This window comes from Scylla paramamosain, chromosome 14, assembly GCF_035594125.1.
Source record: "Scylla paramamosain isolate STU-SP2022 chromosome 14, ASM3559412v1, whole genome shotgun sequence".
NCBI classification, from domain to species: Eukaryota; Metazoa; Arthropoda; class Malacostraca; order Decapoda; family Portunidae; genus Scylla; species Scylla paramamosain.
Window position 1 is genome coordinate 9,675,965 of NC_087164.1, and position 12,890 is coordinate 9,688,854.

The 12,890-nt window shown below is 43.9% G+C and overlaps 1 long non-coding RNA gene across 1 annotated transcript in view; it reads right to left on the reverse strand.

Moving 5' to 3' along the window:
- Positions 1–6,122, reverse strand: part of LOC135106821 (uncharacterized) — a 48,497-nt gene extending 42,375 nt beyond the window's left edge. Inside the window, exon 1 of the long non-coding RNA XR_010271474.1 lies at positions 5,991–6,122. This is a non-coding gene — a long non-coding RNA (uncharacterized LOC135106821). The remainder of the gene's footprint in view (positions 1–5,990) is intronic.
- Between the last annotated feature and the right edge of the window lie 6,768 nt (positions 6,123–12,890).

The window sequence follows — 12,890 nt, forward strand, 5'->3', positions numbered from 1 at the left end:
CGAATCAGCAAGTGATGTATGTGCTAGTAACGGATGCCAGAATCAGAAGAACATACACATAATGTGGCCTTCACATATCATAAACACCTGGGTAGTTGTGATATCATTCGTTGTGAAAGAGAAGCACAGGAAGCATACAGATGAGGGCGCTCCAAGATAAGAACAAAAAACAATCCTTAGAGAGAGAGAGAGAGAGAGAGAGAGAGAGAGAGAGAGAGAGAGAGAGAGAGAGAGAGAGAGAGAGAGAGAGAGAGAGAATGAAAGGTAGCTCATCCGTATAATTTTTCAAGACAAGAATGGGAAAACTTTACATAATAGGAATAAAACCGAATACCACTCAAGCGATCCCAGATTAGCAAATGAGACTGTGCGAGTTTCAAAAGATGGTCGGAAGTTTCCACAAAAATAGTAATAATGCATATTGGCTGAATAGAAGGAAACCCACGATGATATCTGATAAAAAAAGAAAATAAATAAGTTCAACAGAAAAGCCAATTATTCTTACTACCAATTAAGTTCAAGAAGGACTGGAAACTGACGCATGATCACCGACTCCCCCTTTTCATTTACATGTAGAGAAAATCGCAAAGTAGTCGCAGATATGTTTTATTGTCAAAGAAACAATGCAGTTTTAGGGATACGAAAGGAAACAAAGGAAGAACCAGAAGGAGTGCGTGGCTTAGGAGACTCAGCAGAGATGAATTCATTTTGACAACGACGAAGATGTAATGAATACTGTTAAGTCATGTTACGCGCACAACTAATGAAAAATGAAGATGTTAGGAAGGTGACCCGCAGATGGAAATCAGAGAGAACAGGAGAGAGAAAGAAACGCAGAGAATCTGTTAAAGTCAGAAACGTGGTGTGAATTAACTGAATAATGCAACAGCAGTCACGTTGAATAGTGAAGGTAAGTGAGGCCTCTCTTCGTGCCGTGGTGTGGAAGTGACGCCCAGTGACGCTAATGAGGAGCCTGCACGACTGACTAACACCAGGACAGCCTTTTGCTACCTGTACATCCTCCACCCCCAGTTAACAGCAATTCCAAAGAACCTTAGCTGCTTTACAACCTTCCCTGTGCTCTCTCTCTCTCTCTCTCTCTCTCTCTCTCTCTCTCTCTCTCTCTCTCTCTCTCTCTCTCTCTCTCTCTCTCTCTCTCTCTCTCTCTCTCTCTCTCTCTCTGTGTGTGTGTGTGTGTGTGTGTGTGTGTGTGTGTGTGTGAGTTTAACTTTTCAAAATGATACGTGGAAGTTCAGCCGCACAATACGTGACCAATAATCTATACCGAAGAAAACGCATTACTATAATATTGTCGGTAAATCTGATGCAGTAAGATATCGTCCACATGAGAAGGATGGCAGGCTTCACTCACACCAAGGGTTCCTATACTCGTGCACTGTGATCGACTATCTATTATATACTTTCTTCATAATCTATCAATCATTCCTACCAAGTTATTGACATTATAATTACCTACACACACACACACACACTCTCTCTCTCTCTCTCTCTCTCTCTCTCTCTCTCTCTCTCTCTCTCTCTCTCTCTCTCTCTCTCTCCCCATAATTTAAAGATACTGATGATGTCCAGCTTTTAATGTTTCAATAGAGGGATCTGAACACTGCCAGCATTACTTTCAGCATCACGGCCGTTGTTGTCCTGTCCATCTGCTCTGCCGCTGACACTACAACTATGACCATCCAAACTAGTATACTGGTGATGTTAACATTTTCCCTCATTATCAACAATACTGTGCCTAACCCTCTGGCTGCCTCTTGGTACACTTTTCCCTAATTACCAATCACTCTAAGACATGTTTACTTGTTCTACAGCTACACCCAATCCTTTACACTCTAAGTATCATGGCTGCTTTATGCTCTTATTTAGACAAAGATTACAAGATTTTACAAAGTTTCACGGGTGTGTGTTGTATCTAGCAGAATTATCGGTCTAAAAGTATCTAGTTTCGTACGATTCAGAATTGAAATGGACTACTTCAACATGTTCCAAAGACCCATCTCGATTTAAAAAGTTGAACTGGGAAGAAATTGCAAAATGTATTCTTTATCATCGCTAACTTTCTTGTCCATGCTTATACAGACTTCGCGCATTGCTTCTGGTGCTGCTAATTGTTTCGTGTCGCAGTGAAAGGGTTATTTTATCATTAATGATATTATTACTGCTTCCTGACACATCACTGTTGCCAACATCATCACTAAACCATCCGGGGCATGCCAATACTCGTTCTTCTTACATGACATACCCGTATTGACACCATACTCACAGTTAGTTATCTACGTGCATAACAGCTCTTTAACACTGAGTTATGCACCTGTGTGACTGTCAAGAATAATTGCATTACACTGCCTCTGTGTCTGCTTGCTAACTCAATAGAACGAACCACTTTTTATTTCGCTTATATTGTTGAGTCACGTAACCGTACAAAGCCGTAATATTGCTTTAACTCTAAACTGCATTGGTCACTTGATGGGAAGATTTTCTGAAGGATAATTCGCCTTCTTTCACTTCAACATGCACTTTGTTCGTCTGTTCGTTCAGGGCTTCAAGTTGATGCGTGTCTCCTGCTTTCGTCATTCCCTGTGTTTTTCCCATTGCCCACTACATCTTCAACCTTTTACTGCTACTGCGCCGCAAGGCATCCCTCGCTCCCACTTACTCTGCTCTATCTTCCTTCAACAGGTGGAGAGGGTTAACGCATAGATATACTTACGTATGGGGTAATATGTTCACCTCACTTGATCGTTATATCAGCGGAGAACATGCTGGACTTATCACGTTCTTATCAATACAGTAACTGCTTTGTCGATTGGGTATTCAGCTCATTACTGCCAGCCACACACTGACTTACATATACATCAACTATTCATGATAATCACATCTTTCAAAACCAGTACGAGTGAAAACTACTGATCGGAGGTACAACATAGCTTGGGTCCGAGTTTTTCAAAGGTAACTGAGAGAGAGAGAGAGAGAGAGAGAGAGAGAGAGAGAGAGAGAGAGAGAGAGAGAGAGAGAGAGAGAGAGAGAGAGAGAGAGAGAGAGAGAGAGAGTGTCGAATTTTAATGGATTTTTTTTTTCTACTAATGGTGCAGGATTCTTGTTAACCCTTTCACTGCAATAAGCAACAGTTCACAGCACTAAAAAAAAAAATATGATATCTTTATGTATGATATGATGTATGATATCTTTATAAGTACGTACAAGAAAGAAGGGGAAAAAAATTGCGGTTTCTCATTGGTATAATGTTTGGAGTTGACTGTATACAGAACAAGAAAAAATGCCTCAGAGTGGTTAGTGACTGACGAGAGATGCGCCAAACAGTAGTGAAAGGATTAAACTACCAATAGGATCACAAACATATTTAAAACCCTTCCAAGCACACACGGTCTGTTAGCAGTGGTGGGGATGGAGCGCCGAGGCGTTTAAGAATACAAGCTTAAGAGTGAATTGCTACTAATCCAGAGAGAGAGAGAGAGAGAGAGAGAGAGAGAGAGAGAGAGAGAGCACTCTTCTGTGGACTGGGGGCAGGGCGGAGCATAGATAGACACCAGACACCAGGAAAGGGACTTGTTCGTTTGTGTGTTTGCTTGTTTGTGTGTGTGTGTGTGTGTGAGAGAGAGAGAGAGAGAGAGAGAGAGAGAGAGAGAGAGAGAGAGAGAGAGTTTGTAATTACCTTCCCTTCATAACGCCCCTCACGTAAATCTCTTTAACTTTACACATATTTAAATCCCCAGTAAAGAACATAATTTTCTCGTATCATATAGCACTCTCTCTCTCTCTCTCTCTCTCTCTCTCTCTCTCTCTCTCTCTCTCTCTCTCTCTCTCTCTCTCTCTCTCTCTCTCTCTATCTTCTACCTCCCCGTGTTCGAGTCTCGCCACATGTTGAGCGACGCGGCAGCCTCCCCACGTAAGTAAGTCAAGGCTCGCCCTAATGAGTTCCGATACGATAGCTAAGCACGCATCCTTGCAGACACTCTTTGGCAACGAGAGCATGCGCGCTGGTGTGGGGATGAGTAATGATCTGAAATTCAGTGGCGACCTCATGACAGATCTCCTTCATTCCTCACTCACGTCACGATAATTACCCCCCGTAGAGAAAGGACACCTGTGACCACACGCACGCGCACACACACACACACACACACACACACACACACACGCACATACACACAACGAAGCACAGCGCAGCACTAGGAAAAGTAAGATATCACCAGTCCATGCTTGGTGTCACGTAAGACAAACAAACCCAGCTTGGGCTTATACGGTCTTTGCCGGTGAAATGAATGAAGGCTTGTGAGCGACAGTCACGGTAGGCTATCCTTAGCTCACTTATGTGAGGAGGCGCAATGGGTGAGGTGTACAGGTAATCATATATTCTATAATTCCAAGCACCACACACACACACACACACACACACTCGCGGGCTAAACGTAGCTGGGTATTCGTGCTTTGGCCCAGATGTGTAAGGGCGGCCCTGAGCAGCGGAGAGCGTTGCGGGGAGGGAGGGGGCGAGGGAAGAGTGTGAGTGTTGGGTGTAAACGATACCATGACAAGAAACATGTGGCCAAGAGGCGCCCCACCGACTGTAAGCATCGCCTAACCTTGAAATCCGTCATAAGAGCGTCATGGGCTGAGAGACACAGCTTGGTACTATGCTGCCCCAGCCTGGGATCACCCGGGTAAACTAGGACACTCACCGCCCTCAATTATCCTATCAGTGCCGGGTATTGCCACATCGTGTGCTCCTCTACCTCCACCCCGCTGAATGCTCATCCATCATGGTTAGTTATGATCTTGCCTCGTCTAGCACAAACCTTTCTTTTCCCGCCTCTCCTACAGGACTCCTTCAGACATCGCTCACGTTATCTGTCCTCTCTCCATCCCACTGCAAGATCTATACATACGTGAAAACTGAAGTAAATACCAAATACATTACATGGTTTTCGCCTGTTTTCCGGTTGTCCAGAGTCTATTTCTTGTGTTCAGTTTTTCCTCCAGAATTCAAGCAAGGCACACATGGAGGGTAGTTTTTTACTGTTTTATAACAAAGTAAGGGTTAGCCGTCATGGAGATTATCACCACAACCACGAAAGCTTCACAAGAAAGCACACAAAAAGCACCTCACGCAGGCTGCCAACGCACGCCCCTCAAGGTTCAATAATTATTAGTTTCAATTTAAGCGCTTAAAGGCATGGTGGCTAAGGACAGAAATAGTGCCAGCACAATTTATACGTTTCAGTGTGCCAAAGGCAGTGTCATATTGGTTCTCGGTAAGCCTGAGTGCCGGAACGCTGCCTGCAGGATCTGCCATGACGGGTCGTGACTTGTGACCTCTTGTGACCTGTACCTTGACGCGGACGTGGCCCCGATAAAGGTGTAGAGTCCATCCTGAGCGGCACGCTGGGGTGGAGCGTACAATGTCCAATTCGGCCTCTTAGAGTGCATAAAATAGTCTTTATATTTGACAACACACAAGCCTTTGTAGGTGGCGGAGCGGGCAGCGCCGCCATGAAGGCAGGTTTGTTCTGGCTGCACAGTGTTCTGCTCTGAGGCCGCCATGCCACTCTACTGTACCGGCACTGTTCCCGGCCTGACCTACGGAGGCCTTGACTGTACGTGTGTGTGTGTGTGTGTGTGTGTGTGTGTGTGTGTTTGTGTATGTGTGTTTGTGCGTGTGTGTCACAGACCGGTGAAGAAACACACACACACACACACACACACACACACACACACACACACACACACACACACACCTTCCTTTCTTGAATGAAACGATCACGTTACTATAAACTTGTCTCGTCGTGAGTAAACACCGTCATCCCCAAGACTCACAGACACACTAGCAAGTCTCCCAGCGCCACCTGGGGACTCGCCGCCTCTGCCGCACGCGATTCCTCGAGATCCTGTAACACGCCACGCCGGGATGCTGCGGCAGGTGAGGAGTGTCGGAGGATGGAAGGGATACACACACTGGAAAACCGAGAGAAGGGTCGAGGCGGAGGCGAGCGAGGCGCTCTAACCTTCACGCGGGCTGGCTTGGCACTGGCCATGACGCGCGCGGCTCCCTCCCTGCCAGGCTGAGGTGAGAGAGAGAGAGAGAGAGAGAGAGAGAGAGAGAGAGAGAGAGAGAGAGAGAGAGAGAGAGAGAGAGAGAGAGAGCGGGGGCATGTGAGTGGGCACGGAATGGAAAGAGAGAGAGAGAGAGAGAGAGAGAGAGAGAGAGAGAGAGAGAGAGAGAGAGAGAGAGAGAGAGAGAGAGAGAGAGAGAGAGAGAGAGAGAGAGCGGGGGGATGTGAGTGGGCACGGAATGGAAAGAGAGAGAGAGAGAGAGAGAGAGAGAGAGAGAGAGAGAGAGAGAGAGAGAGAGAGAGAGAGAGAGAGAGGAATGGATTCTCTGGCTGGCGGAAGGGAGGATAAATAATGAAAAGGAAATAGGGAAGAGGGGGAGAGGGGATGAATATATATATTTTAAAAAATAATCAAACTGTGAAGAGTGTGAGGGGCGGAAGGACGGGAGGGATGCAGGGAGAGAGGGAGGGAAAGGGAAGGATGGATGTGGCATTCATGACTCAAGCCTAGAGGGAAAGACGGTTTTAAAGGGGGAAAAATATGAGGGGAAAGGAGACGAACTGCGAGAGGGAGAGAGAGGGAGAGGCTGATGATGAGATATTACAGAGACAAGGAAGGCGCGGAGGAAGAATACAAATGAAGATAAGAACCAAAGATAAAGAAAAGGACTACTACTTCGTATCTATTGTAAGTGGATGACGTCATGATCTACGAAAAAAGATATAATCGGATTAGATTGGACTTCATATGTCACTGGTTCACTGGACTGCCGCGCAACACGTCCCTGTGGGAGTTGGATTATTACACAGTATATTTATTTGAATAAGATGTTTGGGTACACGCAGCTTTTAGAGATGGTTTGTTTGTCCCCGAGCCTTGCCGTCAGCGGGTCGCCAAGTGTACTATTAGTTGTGGCAAATTCAACTTTCTAAACACGCCAACACTGAAGTTAAAAGTCAACAGGAGTCCACAGTAATTTACATGATGTATCTCGTGCGACTGACATTGGCGCCGATAGACTCCTAAGCAGCGTGTGTAGGCAGTTTCCTTGTGTTTGGCAGTGTGGCGCTTCAAAGGCGATCAGCGCATGCAGGTAAGCTACTAAGCAGATTATCTAACTTCCTAACAAGGGCAAACGCGGTACGTGTGCTAAATGTAAAACAGTAAAAGCGTGCAAGAGCAAAAAAAAAAAAAACAGGAAGCTCTTTCGGGATATCATTCACAGTTATGGAGACTTTCCTTTTATGTTTTTTTTTTATTTCCCTACTTAAACTTGGCAGGAGGCATTAACTATATCTCTCCGCACCTTCGAGAACGCGCGTGCTAGGTACGGTTCTTTTACGATGTTTGCAGGCGCGTTACTGACACATAATCTTGATGGCTGACGCTGCAGTTAGGAGAGTGTTTATCATCGTCCCTTGTGCTGTACTGTTTCCTCCGGATAATAGCAATGAAGGGGAAGAAGTCCTTATAAGTATAAATTCCGAGTACAATTACGGATATTCTGACACAACACTGATTTTGTGCAAAGGTAACATTTTCTGCACACTTTCATACATACACACTCTTCCTAAGTCAGTGATGATGGAAGATTAAATACTGAAGCATCCCCTGAACATGACGCTTGCATTCTTTACTCACAAGCACCTCCCTCCACCTCCCCTCGCCTCTCTCTCTCTCTCTCTCTCTCTCTCTCTCTCTCTCTCTCTCTCTCTCTCTCTCACACACACACACACACACACACACACACACACAGAGAGAGAGAGAGAGAGAGAGAGAGAGAGAGAGAGAGAGAGAGAGAGAGAGAGAGAGAGAGAGAGAGAGAGGATAATTTGCACCTTTCCTACTTGCTGTCAAAACACCCACCTCACCTAACCTTGTCTCTGAGAAGGGTGACCTTCAGCACACTATTGTTTGGCTTCAACATCCCGCTCTTCTAAAGCTCGTGACAATGTCTTCAGAAGAAAGATCCCCAAGCATTTATCAACTCACGGTCTGATCCACAATACGGATCCTCTGCCTTTCGTAACTCGAGTCTCATCATGTCTTCGGTGCTTCGATCATACCTTGCACATCAACACTTCACTGCTATCTGAAACGTCTTTCCTGTTTCATGAACCACATCCCGATAACCCTTTTTATTAGGACCTGCATGATTCACGAGAGGATACTGAGAGCCTGACGTCTGATCTTTCTACGACTTGTGAATGTAGTAAGGAAAACGTAAGTGTCCTCCAGAACTGTTCCCCACCCATGAGCATAACAGAACCATCCACTCCATTCTCTTTATGATTAATTTGTGACTAATCCGTGTCCTTATTCTCCCTCATCCTTCCATTCCTCATTTCCTTGCCCTCTTCTTCCATTATTTAGTTGCCTTTCAGCAAAACAAATTTGGTTTTATTTTCTAGCGAAGCATGAAGTTGGCGGCATTGCATCACCCTTGTCAGTTCCTCTCCACCTAGCCGGGGTTCCTAAATAAGGGCTCTCTCAATAATATACCAGGGAACACATTGTCTGGTTCTGTATTTCATTTCAAACGACTTGAGATCCTTCAACATACGGGGATTTCTTGAACTAAACAGACCTTTTGAGGAGCACTCTTGCTTTCCTTATCATGAGCAACAATTCAGTTTTTTTTCCTACATTTTTGTTTTGCGACACTTGGCCGGTCTCCTTGCCAAGCAATAAAAACCAGCAATATAACAAAAATAACAGATCTAGCAGGAAAACTTGTCAGACGCTGAGATCCTTAAGAGAAAAAAATAAATAAATAACTGCCGTGTTCCAGGTAAACATGGCAATATACTTGTAGAGACGTGTTATGTCTTCTTTATGCGGAAAAACATAAATGGACAAACCTCAACACTTCAAATCCTCAAAGAAATAAATATGGAATGAAGCAGCGGGAGATATTTCAGGAGTCTTCTTACTATACGAACATAATATAACATGGACTTATCAGGGACGACAGGGAGTAGCGGTTCACGAGCAGCTAAGATTTAATTAACATCAGGACGGAACCTGACAAAATGAGAAGGCAAGTAAAAGAAGGTAACTGAAGAGGCGAATGTTTAGATATCGGAAGGGATGTGTGAGTGGACGAAGAAGGAGGAGGAGGAGGAGGAGGAGGAGGAGGAGGAGGAGGAGGAGGAGGAGGAGGAGGAGGAGAGCAGCATCAACAATTACTGCTACACACGAAAGAGAGAGAGAGAGAGAGAGAGAGAGAGAGAGAGAGAGAGAGAGAGAGAGAGAGAGAGCACCTGATACTCTCGGCCTAAGCCCTTACATAGATCCACCATTAGCAGTCAGCGTACACGCCCACACCTTGGCCGGCTGTAGGAGCGGAAAAATAAGAACTTAGGAAGAGGATGCTTGACGCCTGCCTTCCTTTACAGTCACCTAACGGGTTTTTAAATAAGATGACGAAGAGAACGATGATGATGACAATGATGTAACAAGAAACTCCGCGTAACATCTTAACAAAACGGATGACATTCTGTATTCCACACGCGGCAAGATGGCCAAGCATGGATGGCAACACTGTCCTAGCCGAGATTCTGATTGGCTGGAAACTCAGTTCAATTTCGTTATGATCAACACCGTTATTCTCTTAACTATCAGTTGTAACACTGACTCTCTGGACATTAAAAGCGTCAAAACAATGGAAATTTCGCTATATACTGATCAACAATGAGATTTTCCCAGGAAGACATAAACACGAGTCACTCACATGATACACCTCAGCCCACGCCAAGGTCGCCACTCTCACATGTTTGTCACTTTTCAATGTAGAAAAAAAAAAAAGTTTAATCTTAGCATTGGTACAGCACACTTCACTCACACCATACGTTCCCACACTTATCTCATGCCACAACTCTTCAGTGTTCAAAAATTCTAATGAACAAAATATCGTACGAAGGGGAACGTCACCCGCGGCTTGGGCTGTAGCGTAACACTTAATGACTTCTATCTCTAGCTATGAAAATTTTATTTCCGGTAAGTATATAACAAGTTTTCCATTGTTTCTGACTGTTTTGTCCTAATAATCAGTATCACATCTAACTGAGAATCGGTGTAGACAGCGAGATCGAAGAGCCCAGCCAATCACAACCTCGCCCGGAGCAGTGTTGCCGCCCATGACTGGCAGAGCACCGTGTATGGAGCACAGGCGAGGAAACACCGATGACGTCAGCTGATTAGGGAAAGTGAAACTCATTGAGGTAAACTTAATAATGTCTTAAGAAGGTTGATGTTGTTTACGAATATCACTGAGCATATAAACAGTTGGATTAAGAGTGAATTATTAAACAAACATGCCAATACTCGTGAATATGCAAGTTCCAAATTTAAATAACATGTATGAATAAACATATAAGAAATGGATAGACTGATAAGAAAATGAATGAGGATTAAGGTCAATATTTATAACATGGAAATCGTCAAAATATTGTGAAGTCTGAACGTGATCTAAAAGTGAATAACAGTGTATAGGCATTATATAATCTCTCTCTCTCTCTCTCTCTCTCTCTCTCTCTCTCTCTCTCTCTCTCTCTCTCTCTCTCTCTCTCTCTCTCTCTCTCTCTCTCTAATCACAAGATTAATTCCGCGGGCAGACAATGGCATCCACAATATTTGAGTGCCGGCCATAACTGGAGGACATATTTACGCCACGCATCTCAATAAATACAACAGAAAACGAACATACCATCGAAAACAATTAATTGGAATATGTTTTGCCGCCCTCAGCACGGCTTTGAAGTGCATCAGGGAGGATAACTGATGCGCCGCTGAATAACGATAGGGAATAAGCACAGTTTTTGTATAGGAATGGGAAATGTGTGGATGGATGAAGGCATGACAGCCGCCGGTCACACACAAAGCAAAAACACACAGGCACACACACACACAAAGAAATGAAATCTTGGTACGTATTCTTAAGTTTCCGGCATCTTATTTCAGCTACGTCATCAGGATTTTGTAGAAGTTATTGAGATTTATACAAAGGTGTCTTCATGATTACAGGGAAAGTTTAACATAGATTCTCCCACGGGAGGTCGACTAATCATCTCTGTGGCCTTTAAAAACAGTCCCAACGAGAGAACAAAGCGTTTAAGAGTACGGGCCCTTGTTTGAGAGTGTAAATAATGTTTTCACACAGCACAGCACCAACTCACGAAGGTTTAATTAACGCTTTCACTGCTATGGTCGTCGTCTGCTGACATTCACGGAAACGCAAGAAAAAATGTTTGCACACACACACACACAAAAAAAAAAAAGAAAAAAAAAAGAAAAAAAGGGAGCATGAGGTTGTTTTTATCTCTTCCCGCTTACAAAACGTTTCCAGAGACGGTTGTACAAAATTGTGTCTAGAATGATTCAGGTGACTGTGAGAAAAGAACATACCGAACAGAACACCGGCACCGTCTGAGAGAGAATCCATCCACTGTACCTGCAAAGGAGAAAAGGCCACTTGAATAATAAGCTCTGAAGAAAACTGAAAATAAACAATGTCAAAAATTCAAAATGCTGTGTTAAACTCTAAGATAACTAGGAAGAGTTTTAATAAATATTCCTCCAGCGTCCTACGAAAATCATGACTAACATTTACAGGATTCAAAGAGCACGTGGGTCGCAGTTAGACAGGTTATATACGAGTATTTCATGGAAGGCTCACATGAAGTTACAAGTGTTTGAGCTAACAGATGCTGAGGGATCTATACTTTTGTTAATGGCGACAGGTGAAAAGTCAGAGAGAGAGAGAGAGAGAGAGAGAGAAGAGAGAGAGAGAGAGAGAGAGAGAGAGAGAGAGAGAGAGAGAGAGAAAAGGCTGACAGGAAGAGACAGAGACAGAGACAGAAAGAGTGACAGACAGAAAGACAGGAACAGAAAAAAAAACAGACAGAAAAACAAAGAAAAAGACAGAAAAAGAAAACGACAGAGAAGGAGGACATAAGAAAATACAAAGAACTATAAAACCGAATACGTGTCACAGATAACATAGGAGTACTATTACGCAGAAAAAAAAAAAAGTTATTGCTGAGTGAGTGATTGGTTTGGGCCACCGCGGCAAGAAGGTTATATGGTATCTTTGTTGATTGCTTCGGGAAAGTTTGAAGTGGCTCTGTTGAACCATTAGCTCTACGCCTGTGGATGGGGACGTGCTGTGCTTGTATCAGTGATTGTGTGTTTCCTGAAGCAGCTTCTACTTTCCGACCTCACCAGTTACAGGTGACGGGAATGAAAAGAAATAGATTTAAAAACGAGATACGAAGGAATTAGTTCCCAAACAGAGTGGTAGATGAATGAAATGAACTCAGTAGTCAGGTTGTTAGTGCTGAGTCATTAGCTTTGAGAGAAGATTAGACAAATTTATGGATGAGGATGGTAGGTGGGAATAAGTAGGTATGTTTCATATAGAGATTGCCACGTGTAAAACTGACAGATTCTTTCACTTTCCTTATTTTCTTGTTCTTATGATTGTCTACCTTATCCATGTAAGAGCTGATTATTATCTTCACTCTTTTATCGTCTTCACAGATAAACTTTGAAACTCTCTACTTAATTAAGCTTCTTTTTCCAGCTTCCTGCAACATGGACTATTTGAAGCGACAATTATCAAGAGACCCCAGAGTGAATTGGGCAACGCGATTGGAACCCTTCCCTGTTCAGCGTTTTTCCGGGAGCGATAATTAGGTAGGCAGGTTATTCACTTACGTAATTGTTGCAGCCCTTGGTCAACCTCCTTTAGCCTCCAAAAAAAGTGATCACGTGTGCACGGGGAGAGGCAAATAACACAC